Source organism: Pelodiscus sinensis, chromosome 3 (genome assembly GCF_049634645.1).
Source record: "Pelodiscus sinensis isolate JC-2024 chromosome 3, ASM4963464v1, whole genome shotgun sequence".
NCBI lineage: Eukaryota > Metazoa > Chordata > Testudines > Trionychidae > Pelodiscus > Pelodiscus sinensis.
Window position 1 is genome coordinate 55,969,364 of NC_134713.1, and position 13,171 is coordinate 55,982,534.

General features: G+C 44.2%; 1 long non-coding RNA gene across 2 annotated transcripts in view; it reads right to left on the bottom strand.

Moving 5' to 3' along the window:
- Nucleotides 1–11,059, bottom strand: part of LOC112547275 (uncharacterized) — a 38,726-nt gene extending 27,667 nt beyond the window's left edge. For both annotated transcript variants that reach the window (XR_012902572.1, XR_012902573.1), the window contains exon 1: nucleotides 10,946–11,059. This is a non-coding gene — a long non-coding RNA (uncharacterized LOC112547275). The remainder of the gene's footprint in view (nucleotides 1–10,945) is intronic.
- Nucleotides 11,060–13,171: the final 2,112 nt, after the last annotated feature.

A 13,171-nucleotide genomic window follows, 5' to 3' on the forward strand; every position in this document is an offset into this window, starting at 1 on the left:
CCTACTACGATAGCTGAAATTAACATGCCCCTTCCGGAAAAGGGGCCAGTGTAGACGAGCCCAATGTGTATATACTATTTGTATGCATGTATTATTCCTGTATTTGGACTTAGAAATAATTACATACAATGAGAAATAATTTCTAAGTAGAAATTAGAAATTGCTGATAGTCATGCCAAGTGGAGGCCCTTAGTGGTATTCAAGGAATTTCCCAATACTCAGAACAATGATCTGAGAATAGACTTCTTTCTTCCGCAAGCCTGAGAGGAGGACCTATGGTTGGTCCTGCCAATACCTCTGGCCCTGTCCCCTGATGCTGGCCATCTTGGATGCAGTATTTTTCCACTGACAGTGAGAGAAAAGTTTAAACTGAACACAAAAGGATTCCCACCTAATGCAAATACTATTTAAGAGTGGGAAGTGAGTGGGGAATGCTTTCCAGTCTGTGAAAGAAGATTATTGGAACAACTCTGAGGGTGAGATGTTACATGTAACTAGTTTTAGTGAATTAAGTTTAAATTGTGTGTTGTGTTCTTTTGTTTAGTAATCTATATTGTTCTGTCCATCTCTTATGACCCCCTAAAATCCTTCCTTTTATATTTAATAAAATCACATTTGTTTACTAATAAACCTGGTATAAGAAATTGCTGCCTGTGTGCATATATCTGCTTACCCTAAGAAAGAGGGCAAACATGAGATTACTTTGTAAAAAACTTCTTACAAAGTAAGTTGGATTTAACTGGAGCTCAGTTTGTGTGTTTGGGTGCTGAGGCAAGTCCCTTTGGCTGCACCTTCCCAGAGCTGAGTTGATCTCAGCATCTGTATTATACTGCAAAGGACTGTGATCTATATCTGTGTCACTGCTGGAGGAGGCCTGAAGGGACAAAGGCAGCAGGACAGAACTGAGGTCTCCCATAAGAGTAGAAAGGTGGGCTCAGTGGTATTTCAGTATACCAAGTGACAGTCCCAAGAGGTCCCAATGACCGAACCCATCACAGTATGGAGGCCTATTTTCAGGAGTTCGAACATTTCCTTTTTCCCCCCTAAGACAAGAGGTTTGGACAATAATGTGAAAATGTAGGTGTCTATTGCAGCCATTTGAAGCATTCACTATCATTTCTGTTTGTAACTTTCATACTATTGGGTCATAAATTACCATGGGGCCCACTAGTTCCTATCTATTCTCAGGGAGGCCATTTGAAATACCTCACAGTCTGAATCTTTAGATCCTAGCTGACTTGTTGAGGGATTTGTGCAAAGGCAACTGCTGGGGAGGAACATAAGGGCGGCACCAGCCATGTGACCAGCTGCTCCCCTACATGACTCCTCCCCTTGCTACCGCTAGCCCAGGTGATGGCCACTCCTAGGAGGGTGAGGGGCTCGGGATAACCCTCACCTGCTTTATCCCAAGCCTCACCTCTTCCCACCCCCACTCCACCCCTTCCCCAAGTGCCCTCCCCTCAATAACACATCCCAGGGGACTAGCTGGATATCTGGTGTCAGCAGCAGGAGTCAGGATCCCCTGAACTCACTGGTGGTGGAGGGAAGGGGAGCGACCCAGCCCCAGTCTGCTCCACTCCCCTTGCTTCCAGCCACTGCCAGTGAGTGTGGGGAATGGTTCCACCTTTTTCCCCTAAACTCCCTCCCACAAGCAATGTGGTTGAGGAGCTGTGGGATGAGAGTCGGCTGGGGATGGGTCACTCTTCTTCCTGCCACCAGTGAGTAGGGAGGTGGCACAGCCAGTGCCAGGCACCGTGCTAGTCCCTTGGGCTCACAGGACCCTGTGCAGGACCTCAAGTGACTGCCCCAAACTGTCCAATGGATGGGACAGAGCTGCTGGCCCATTACCCCTGAGCACTGAGGGACACGTGAACCTTTGTCTCTCCTCCCCCACCCCAGCAGCTACATGTGGCCCCTGGGTCTGTGCAGCTTAGGATCAGAAAATTCTGATGGGATGGGTTAGCTATGGAACTATGTACAATGCCTCTGATATTTTAAGGTTCTAGTAGTGGCCCATTCATGAGCTGTAACCTATTTTATCACCTACCATAAGTTCACCCTTCCCTAGGAATATGCTGCAGTTCATTATGTGAAGATCAAAAGGAAACCTAAGTTGGTGTGTTTCCTTGTGGATGGTCAGGCTTTTCCTCTCTTGCTACTCTGCCTGACTATTTGGAAACACGTGCCTGACGTATGCCGTGTAAGTGAGTATGCTTTGAGCTCCGCTCTAATGAAGCTTACCTATCTAGTTCCAACCCACTTCCCCACTATCAGACGTCTCCTTTGATCCATGCTCCTTGGTAGACAGAGACACGTTATCTGAGTCTGTATTACTATGGTATTTTTAATCTCAGAGGCTGGGCATACGAGTGACATGGCCACTCAGCCTTTTCCTTTTCTTCCCACTGTTGCTCCTCAAATTTAGGGTTATCCTCTGAGCGCCCAAAGCAATAAAAGACCATTGGTAAAATCTTCTTCCTGGCCTCTCGCCCATTTGAACTGAGCAAACTCCCTTGACTTCAGTGGGAGATAGGAGCCTAAATACTTTTGAGGCTCTGGGCTTAGGGTACATCTACACTGCATTTAGATTCCCAGGGCTGCCAGCTGAGTGAGACTTGTGGGCTCAGATTCAAGGAACTGTTTAATAGAAGAAGAGATGCTGGGGCTGGGCTTGAGGAGCCTGTGAAGTGGGAGAATCTCAGCACCTGGTCTGCAGCCTGAGCCCAAACCTCTACACCACACTTAGCAAGCCTGTTAGCCCAAGCCCGGTGAGCCTGCCAGCTGGCAGGGGCCACCACTGTCTACTTGCAGTATTGGCATACCCTGGGAGGCATCTCTAGAATGGACTGAACTATTCCTCCTTAGGCTGATTCTGCCCCATACAGAGCGTCTCTTTTACATTGGTTCTGACTTGCAGATGAGCACCCCCCTTCTGAACCATTGTCAGCTGGCTACTCACTCATGACATACTGGGAGAGCTGGATCACTCTCTTCAGGTCTTGTTTATTTTGGCAAGATCTATATGATTTCTTTGAGAATAGAGCTGGGCTCCCTTTGCTTTTCCCAGCGATCCAATGTGAGGTCCAGATAAGGCTCTTAGTGTGAAAGTACATAACCTGATACCTTGAAGTTATTGTGACTTCAGAGTTCTTGGCTTGAGGCTGTGCTAACAGTGCCTGCACCAGGGAGAATGTTTTAAGCTTCTTCCTCTTCAGCCAGTAACCTAACTCTGTGGCATGAGAGGTTAATGAAGCAAGTTAAGACACACACAGAGAAGCTATATATGCTCATAGCTGATTTGGTCCCATGTTTGTGTGAAATACTGGCCCAATCTGTGTCTGATTATAGCCCCTAGAGTAGGGCCAGTTGCTAAGAATATCCAATAGCAAGACAGATCAGTGCTCTCTGAATCCATTATCCCTGCCCTTCCATACAACAGTGCTCAAACATGTGCATGCAAAAATCAGCGTTTCTCCTCTCTGAAGAAAAAGTGCCTCCAGTGGGGGTAGTAGAGTGGAGGTGAGACTTCAGTGGCACATGGGTGTGCCACCAACGCACTAATGAAGGCTCTCTTTGAATAAGGTTGCCAAACTCCCTACCCTCATGGAGGTCGGAGCTACTTCTCTGAAATCTTTCTGCTACTATATACTGTAAGAAGAGTGTGCAGTTTTATACCTTTGCTGTTTGCAGGCACCTGACCTTCTCATTGAAATCTCCATTCTGCTTTCAAATTCTGCTTTATTTTCTAACATTACTTCTAAAACTCCAGCCTATGAATGCCAGTCTTAAATCTCCTCCATTAAGCCTACTAACTGTATTAAAAAAAAACCCTCTTTCTACCACGTGTCCTGGGATTATTTTTGGAGGTGATCCACTTTTCACTATCCCTGATTTTTTTTTCTTTAATCATAGCAAGGGGGTATTAATAGCTTGCTTGGGCTAACAACATTTTCCCTTTAGCATTCTAATATGCTCATGTGGTCTTAGCCACAGGCTTCTCCTCCATCATGTCATAAAGTGGCTGTTTCTGTTTCCCTGCGAACTGATTAAAAACAACACTCACAAGAGATCTACAAGCTTCTGTGCTCTTCCTCTTCAGCATTCCATTGCATCCCGTTGAGGCTGCTTTTGATTTGGTTCTGGAATGTGAGATTCATACTCCAACTGTACTCAGGCCTAGCTGTTTGTTAAGGTGCATCTTTCTTTCCCTTGGGGCTCTAAGGGGACGTAGGATAAAATTGTCAGTGATGGGTTGTTTTTTTTTAACCAATTAAGCTACCTTTGTACACTCCACTACCTGAATGGGAATTACAGCTCTGTCTGAGAAGCTTTTGCCCTAGTCATTGTTACAGCTTGGCTCCTGCTATCCATTAAGCACTACTGTAGCCCAAGTTTTCTTTTTTCAATTCTCAATGTTTGGCATGAATTTTTGTTCAACTCCTCATTTCAATGCCCATCAAAAATCCAGAGTTCCTATGTCTAAAAGTATTTTTATGAAGACTTGTGAGCTTGTCATTTCTTATTCATACTAATAACTAGCAGGCGTACCCAGCATTCCCCTAGTCCTTCAGGGGAGGGCCTTGGGGATGGCGGATACAGGAGATGGGGGCAGGGAGCGTGAGAGAGTGCAGGCTGGGGGTGTAGAGAGGCTCAGGGGGATGCTTGCCCCAAAAGTGCATGTTCTCTTCCCCTCCCCGTCCCCAACTCTACCAGAGGTCCATTCTCTTCCCACCAGAAGGTTGAGAAAGCTACTAGGGGAGAAGCTGTTCTAGATGTGATCCTAACAAATAGGGAGGAACTGGTTGAGAATCTGAAAGTAGAAGGCACTTCCGGTGAAAGTGATCTTGTAATCATAGAGTTCACAATTTTAAGGAAGGCTAGTAGGGAGAACAGCAAAATAGAGACAATGGATTTCGGGAAGGTGGATTTTGGTAAGCTCGGAGAGCTGATAGGTAAGGTCCCATGGGAATCAAGACTGAGGGGAAAAACAACTTGGGAGGGTTGGCAGTTTTTCAAAGGGACATTGATAAGGGCCCAAAAGCAAGCTATTCTGCTGCATCAGAAAGATAGAAAATATGACAAAAGACCACCTTGGCTTAACCATGAAATCTTGCATGATCTAAAAATAAAAAAGGAGTCCTATAAAAAATGGAAAGTAGGACAAGTTACAAAGGATGAATATAGGCAAACAACACAGGAATGCAGGGGCAAGATTAGAAAGGCAAAGGCACAAAATTAACTCAAACTAGCTATGGGAATAAAGGGAAACAAGAAGACTTTTTATAAATACATTAGAAGCAAGAGGAAGACCAAGGACAGGGTAGGCCCACTGGTCAGTGAGGAGGGAGTAACAGGAAACTTGGAAATGGCAGAGATGCTTAATGACTTCTTTGTTTCGGTCTTCATTGAGAAGTCTGAAGGATTGCCTAACATAGTGAATGCTAGTGGGAAGGGGGTAGGTTTAGAAGATAAAATAAAAAAAGAACAACTTAAAAATCTCCTAGAAAATAGTTTGCTTTTGGGCCCTTAATAATGTCCTTTTTAAAAACTGCCAACTCTCTTCACTTGTTTTTCCTCCTAGTCTTGCTTCCCATGGGACCTTACTTACCAGCTCTCTGAGTTTACTAAAATCTGCCTCCTGAAATCCATTGTCTGTTTTACTGTTCTCCCTTATACCATTCCTCAGAACCATGAACTCTATGATTTTTATGCTCACTTTCTTCCAAGCTGCCTTCTACTTTCACATTTTCAATCAGTTCCTCCCTATTTGTTAAAATCAAATCAAGAACAGCTTCCCCCCCTAGTAGCTTTCTCAACTGTCTGAAATAAAAAATTGTCTCCAATGCAGTACAAGAACTTATTGATAATCTATGCCCTGCTGTGTTAGTTTCCCATCACCACCAAATTCTGCACTTTGGATGATTTTGTTAGTTGTTTAAACTAACCTCATCCACCTCTTCTGCCTGGGTAGGTGGCCTGTAGTAGACCCCTAGCATGACATCACCCTTGTTTTGTATGCCTTTTTAACCTAACTCGGAGACTCTCAACAAGTCTGTTTTCTATGTCCATCTCCACTTCAGTCCAAGTGTATTCATTTTTAATATATAAGGCAACATCTCCTCCCTTTTTTCCTTGACTATCCTTCCTGAGCAAGCTGTATCCTTCCATACCAATATTCCAGTCGTGTATTATCCCACCAAGTCTCTGTGATACCAACGAGACCAATCATAGTTATGTTTATTTACTAGTACTTCAGGTTCTTCCTGCTTATTCCCCTTTACTTCTTGCATTTGTATAAATACTGATTTGATTTTTATTTGATTTTGCTCCCAAGTTTTGCCTTCTCCCACCTTTATCTCTGCTATTATAGCCCATGCTCCCTCCCACGTCTGACTCATCTCCCAGGTCTTCATGTTTTTCCACTTACCTGTGGGCTTCAGTACCCTGCACCTGTTGAACCTAATTTAAAGCCCTGCTCACTAGGTTAGCCAGTCTGTGTCCAAATACAGTTTTCCCCTTCCTCGAAAGGTGACCCCTATCCCTGCTTAATAGTCCTTCTTCTTGGAACAGCATCCTGTAGTCAAGAAATTCCTGTAGCCAACCAGGAATTCATTTTTAGGATGGACCTGTGTCTGTTTGGGCCCTGACCTTTGACAGGAAGGACTGAAGAGAATACGACCCTGTGCTCCAAACTCCTTCACCCGTATTCTCAGAGCATGGGCTACTAGACAGAGAGCTGGATAATCCTCAGCAATGCCTCAGTAGTGTCTCGGATACAGGCCCCTGGCAGGCAGCATATCTCCTGAGATGTCATCTCAGGGCAACAGATGGGCGCCTCCGTCCCCCTCAGAATGGAGTTTCTAGCCACCACTACCTACTTTTCCTCCTCATAGTGGTAGCTGTAGACCTCCCAGCACTGGGGGTACAAGGCTTCTCTTCTGCTTTAGGAGATGATTCCTTATCTCCTGTACCCAAATCAGCATAACAATTCTCCAGTACCACAGTGGGAGGGTTGGGATCAGGAATGAAGCACTGCCTGCTGCCAGAAGTGACCAGCTGCCAGTATCGCCCCTGAGACAGAGCCATCTCCTCCTCCACCAATGATGTGTCAGCAGTCTTTTGTAATCGGGTAGACCAGTGATTCCCAAACTTTTCAGCAACACCCCTCCCTTTTTGATTTTTGAAAAACCCTCACGCCTCCTCCACCCCCCACCCCCAAAATAGCAGCAAAACTTGTTGAGCAAAAAAAAAGAAAAGAAAGGAAAAAGAAAAGAACTGATTGGGGCAGCAAAGCTTAATGGGGGAGGGGAGGGCAAGATGCCTCATGCCCCCTCCCAGAATTTCTTCATGCCCCCCCAGTTTGGGAACCCATGGGGTAGCCCATTATGCTCATTCTACAGTATAACTGTTCCTCCTATCAGACCCCTCCGTTTCCATTTTATGAGAAACAATTGAACTTCAGACACACTCCATTGTCCTGGCACAACCAAATCCTTACCTTGCTTCAAGTTATGATAAGAGGAAGCTGCATACCAAATTTGGTGGTCATGGCTCTTGCCATAAAATTCTTGAATATATTGACACAGACAAATGGATGGACGGACACAAAGTCAGACAAAGCTTCTATAACATGTAGTAGAAAGTAGATAATATGGGATACAGATATTATAAGTTGGATCACTACATGGAGCATCCTACACACATCCTATAAAGTCTAAACACATTGTTATAACTGCAATATGTATTTTAACTCTACCAGCACAAGGGTTACCAGACTATTCTCCATCTATGCATTTTTCAGAGAGACATAGTGGCTTGGCATGAGCTGGCACCTGAGCTCCCAGCCTCACACTGCCTTCCTAACTCTAGTCCAGGGCCAGTACACTATCATATGCCATGATGCCTATAGAGAAATTAATAATGATTAAGCTGCTGATGTGCTGACACCGATGTGTCAGAATATATTGTGCATCTTACACATGCAAATTCCCGGCTGAGCAGTTCTCTTCTGTGATAATGTTTAGTGTCTGAGTGCAGCTGGAAAACACAGTGCAAATGACAGTGTAATATGCCAAGGAACTTCATCGCTTTCTAATTGAAATTAATTAAAAAATAAACCACCATGTGTGTTGCATAACAGAAGAGACTGCTTCCCTTACCATTACAGCAACTGCTCCTAGATGTAATGATTTCAAACAAAGGGAAAGCAATCTCAAAGGCTTACAAACCAGACAAAATTAACCCACTTTCTATTGTCTAAAATGTAATTGTAGCAAGATGCAAGTTGACCTAATGTAGTTTCTTACCACTCCCAAGCTGTCATCAGGATACAGGTTGTTTAACAGGACAAGCCATGTAGAGACTTCAACAGATAATATTGGAGAGGACTCACAATTTCCCATTCAGCATACAGATATTTCACATTGATATTAGTGACCAGTGTGGCGATCATTTTCCAGTGATACATTACAGGACACTTAAATAAATATCATGACAACCACGTGTGAAATGTATTGAGCTGGTCAGACCACCTGAGATTAGTTTTGTACCAGGGATCCCCTTGCTGTCTGGCATTAGGGTGCTTAACAAAGATCTTTATTGGGCTACATCTCCACTGTAGCCTTCTTGCAGAAAAGCTTATGCAAAGGAAACTCGGCGTGGAATATCGCCACACTTCATTTGCATAATTAATGAGCAGCCATTTTTGCACAAAAGGCCTTTGAGCAAAAAAGAACTGTGTAGACGGCTCCTTTTTGCACAAAGACCCCCTCTTGCACAAGAGCCGTTCTTCCTCATTTTTTGATATTCCACTTCGAACTTCATTTACATAAGCTTTTCCGCAAGAAGGCTATAGTGTAGACATAGGCTTAGATTGCTGGAAAGCAGGCAATTATTCATTTTCAGTTTGGCCCTTGTAGTAAGATTGAGGGCTTCGGTTTAGACAGAAGTGGTCAATACTTTGCTAATATAAAGAAATGTGACGCTGTAAGCAAGAGGCAGGACCCTGATCATAGAAGTTGGCAAAAATAGGGCTGATATTACAGAAATACTCATACCTAAGAGGTACTAGGCACAGGCCAGAGGGGCGTTAACTAGTGTTCTCTCTAACATTTTCTGTTCTTGGGTGAATTGAATTTTCTTTTGGGCAGGTTGAACTTTCTTATGTGCAACGCCAATATTGAAGTAGTGTATGGATGTGCACTATCAATACAAACAAAACACACACACACCCCAAAACTCAAAAAGTAGAAGCCCCAGAACAAATTAATACATGGCTACTGGGTTTATAGACAGATGAATGTTTCAAAGAGCTTGCAAATTAAGGTTTCATCTTACAAAACAACAAGCATCATACCTACTTCTGACTCCTAAGAGCTGGAACTCTACCACATAGAAAAGATCTGGCCTTAATGAACTAAAATATAGCATCTATTAATTAGTAACACAGTATTTTTTAAAAAATCATCAGTTTTAGATATTTGCAACACTCCAAAAAACTTCTGTTAAAGAATCTTTTTATTTTTTACTTTAAGCCATTAACATGATTTGAAATGTAATCATGCAAATGTCCTCCTGGCACACACACACCCCAGCCAGACAGAGAGGACTGCAGCAAGTGAGTCAGACAGCCCAAGCAAACTGCCCCCCCACCTTCACCTCACTGCATAGATGTCAGCACCAACCCAACCCCGCTTTCTCCCACCTACTCCTGCACCATCTGCTCCCCTCCCCCTCACCCTCTCCCTCCTGGTGGGGTCTGGGATAAAATCCAGCTTCTCAAACTAGCAGACACCAGCAGTCGCTCCTGTCCTAACTCCCAGCTAAAGCACAAATTATCCACACCTCTCTCAGCTCACAGCACAAACTCCCTCCTGCCTCCACCTCGCCCCAATGCCATCACCCACCCACCCCACTTCCTCCCACCAATCCCGTTCAGTCAGCCCCTTATTTCCCCCTTTCCAGGAGGCTTGAGAGTGCTGAGCTTCTGCTTCTCTCTCCTCATGCAAATGGGACTCTTTGAACTCCCCTCCCCTCTGACTTCCCCCCCCCACCAATTAATTACTTACTTTCTGCCTCACTTCCTCCCTCTCCTACTCTCTCCTCCTCCCCAAATCACTTATTCCCTCCTTATCTCACTTTTTACCTGCTCTAGTTTCAAGCACAGAGCAGCTCCATTAAGTTGCTTGCTTAGCAAGACAATACCCTGTCAGTCAACTGAGCTCCCTGCGTTTGTGGGAGCTTTAAACTTCTGAGCAGAGTTCAGAAAACAGCTGCTCAGTCATGCAGCTGCACGGCTTTCAGAGAACCTTGGTAATAACAGAACACCTCATTAAGAAACATCTCGGTACCGACACACACCTCATAGATAACAGGAACATATTGATCCAAGTTCAGGACAGGGTCTAAACTGACAGCATGATAGATAGTGATCATATCCCCATGTACAAGGTAATGGATGGTGTCTAGGTAACATTAGAGAATGGCAACCTGATACTTCAGGAGTGATGTGTAACTTGTTTGTACCTATATATAAAAATGCACCCCAAACAGTTGTTGTCCAACCGAGGGAGCAGTGTCTCACTCCTGGCACTGACTGAGTTGGTCCATTGTCAGGGGGAACATATGTAGTGGTTCAGTAGAGCCCACTGATAGCTATTACTGTACTTTGTTTGACAATGGATCTGGCCAGGCAGCTTCAATCCTTATCTGATTTGTGGTCTTTGGGGCTCTCTTGGAATCTGCTGTGGTGGCTATTTGTGCAAACCAGCAAGGCACACAAAAAAGCATATGCATGCAGCCAAATGATGGAGTAGGAGACCTGTCAGGACACCCACCGGTGATGCTTGACTACTACAGCCCTCAAAGGGATGGGATTCTCTTCAACCCCATATACTGTGTAAACAACAACAAAAATCCTCCCTCACCCAGGTTATAGAGTACTTACCTGAGGTGTTGGTGGCTCTTTGTCCTCCCTGCATAGATTCCTTTACTGTAAATGAACATTCAGCATATAACCATACCTAGTCACAGATTTTATTTTTGTTCTTTTAGGTCCAATGACATCAGTCTTTATCTGGATCAAACACTCTCCACTCCAATCTGATGTCATAAACACTTGCAGCATGAATTCCAAACCAAGAAACTTAGGTAGTTAAAATAGTTTATATTTTATTCTTGCTATTTTATACCCTTAACTATACAATTAGTTAAAGTAAAACTCAGCTTTTTTACTGTATTGCATGGTTTTAAAAATGTTTAACTTAATTAAAGTATTTTTCCTGATCATTTAGATAATTAAATATGTAATAGTACATCTGTTTGCATTTTAGACTATATAATTTCAGGTCATTTTTAAGAGGAATTATGATGAAGTACTGTACTTCTCTTAAAGAAGATTCAAATCAGGGGAATTATATTTTGGAGGCATATTGTTAAATGCAGGAAACAGATTTGCAGGAGAAATTATTCTTCATATGTGAGATCAGTAAAGCTGACAATGTAGATAAACTACAAAAGAGCTGAATAAAAAGCAAAGACATTGGAAGCAGTAGATATGGCTTAACATTCAGTTTTTTCTGTTCCTTTGTTTGTTATTTTCTTATTTAATAATTCTTATTTTTATCATCTTTTGGTTCCAGACGGTGTTTAGTCACGAGAAAAACCACTTCCAAGATTGCTGGGGAAACATGATATTTAAATACTGTCAATATTTTGTAGAAATGTACTCCCAAAGATCTCGAAGCATTTGAAACTTTCAAACTACCATAAGGCAATTGTGTAAGTTTGAGAGTGTCATTATGAGTTGCCATAATATTGGGATTGAAGAGTTGATTTCAGTTCTTTCATGTTTTGTTGGTGATCTTATTCCTTTTAAAGGATACGTCTACATTGTACTGTCTTGTGCAAGGACATATGCAAATGAGCGCCACGCCCATTTGCATACTTAATGAGCCACCATTTTGCGCAAGGGGCTTTTGTGCAAGAAGGAGCAATCTACACTGCTCCTTCTTGCGCAAAAACCCCCTCTAGTGTGAGAGCCGTTCTGCCTAAAAATAAGCAGCAGAACTGCTCTTGCGCAAAAGGGGGTTTTGTGCAAGAAGGAGCAGTGTAGACTGTTCCTTCTTGCGCAAAAGCCCCTTATGGAAAATGGCGGCTCATTTGTATATGTTCTTGTGCAAGAGAGCACAATGTAGACATAGCTTTTCATAGCAGTTCACTACAGAATTTCTTGTCATGTTGCATATCCAGTGTGTAGTACTGTTCTTGGCTTTCTGTCTTTGGGACCTCCAGTATGCAGAAGGCATAGATGGTGGGTAATGTAGGCAAGGGAAGGTATTGCCTTCCCAAAACTTCCTACACTGGGCCTGCAGCATGGCTGTCTGGCTCCCCAGCTGCTTGGGACCGTTATGCAACAGCCCTGGCCTTCCGAATGGCTAGGAAGGATCAGGTTTGAGAGTTGGATTGGGTGGGGCTTTGCTCAGCTGGGGTGGGGGAGAGGTTGCTGAAGGGGCATGGTCGAGATGGGAAGGCAGGGAGAGAAGAGTATGTGGCTTTGGGCAGAAGTGGCAGGACTTGGGCTTGCCTTCCCCGGATTGGCCTTCACTCGCTGCTCATGCCAGAAGGTTAGACATTTAGTAGGCAGTATTAAAAACAAAGTGGAGTAGAAATTGTGACATTTTATCCCCATCTGAGGACATAAAGAACTAGCCAATTAGCCCATCATAAGACGGGATTTTCAGGTCTCTCCTCCATGTCGGTCTTCTCTCCTGAGCCTCCGGTCTATCGCTCCATCTCTCTCTCTCTCTTTCTCCTCCTACTGACTCCTCCTCTCTCTCTCAGCTCTCCTCCAGCTTCTGCCTCTCTCTCCATCTCTCTCTTTCACTTCTCCCCCTCCTGCCTCTCACTCTCCCTTTCTCTTCTCCTCCTTCTTCTGCCTCTCACTCTCTCTCTCTGCTCCATCTCTCTCTTTCTCTTCTCACCCTCCTGCTTCTCACTCTCTCTCTCTCTGGTCTCCTCTGTCTCCGTCGGGGGTGCACGCTCATCCAGGCCCCGCCCCCTGGGCATGTACATCACAGCCCCACCCACCTTCACCTCCCACCGTGGCGGTCAGCTGACTTCTGCGCCACTCAGCTGGAGCAAGCGGCGCAAATGGTCTCTCTCTCTCTTCTCC